Source organism: Suncus etruscus, chromosome X (genome assembly GCF_024139225.1).
Source record: "Suncus etruscus isolate mSunEtr1 chromosome X, mSunEtr1.pri.cur, whole genome shotgun sequence".
In the NCBI taxonomy this organism is placed as follows: Eukaryota; Metazoa; Chordata; class Mammalia; order Eulipotyphla; family Soricidae; genus Suncus; species Suncus etruscus.
In genome coordinates this window covers 101,527,063-101,527,682 of record NC_064868.1, presented here as the reverse complement: position 1 = coordinate 101,527,682, position 620 = coordinate 101,527,063, and the positions used below count along the sequence as shown (strand labels likewise).

The following is a 620-nucleotide window of genomic DNA, read 5'->3' as shown; positions in this document are numbered from 1 at the left end:
CTCCCATCTCTAAGACTCATATTTCTTTTAATGACAGTTTCTTTGGCTATGCATACACTTTTTAGTTTGATATATTCCCATCTGTTTACTCTTGCTTTTGTTTGTCTTTCCACTGGAATTGAATCCCTGAAGAAATCATAGAGGCTATTATGGAGTTGTTTTGCTTATGTTTTCTTCTACGTATTTATGGCTTCAGAACTCACAATCAAATCTTTAATCTATTTTTGAGATAGTACAATGAGATATTTGTGAGATGATAGTCTAGTTTCATTCTTTATCACATGAATATCCAGATTTTCAAACACCATTTTTTGAAGAAATTGTATGCTGTTTCTCCATCACATATTTTGGCTCCTTTGTCATAAGTTTACTATGCATATATGTGAAAATTTAATTCTGCACTCTATTTTATTCCAATGATCTATATGTCTGTTATATATATATATATACATATATATAAATCAGAAAAAAAGGAAAGAAAAGATAAGGCCTCCCAATTGTTATCACAGGCTGTGTTCTTTACACTGACTGTATAAAAAGAGGAGATACAGTAAATGGACCCCATATACACCTCAACCCAGGCTCTTTGCCTGGTCTGTATTGTGAATTGGGGGACAAAA

General features: G+C 32.3%; 1 non-coding gene across 1 annotated transcript; it reads left to right on the top strand.

Moving 5' to 3' along the window:
* The first annotated feature begins 487 nt into the window (after positions 1 to 487).
* LOC125999761 (small nucleolar RNA SNORA51) lies at positions 488 to 620 on the top strand. The gene has a single exon (XR_007492232.1). It is a non-coding gene; the product is annotated as a small nucleolar RNA SNORA51 (small nucleolar RNA).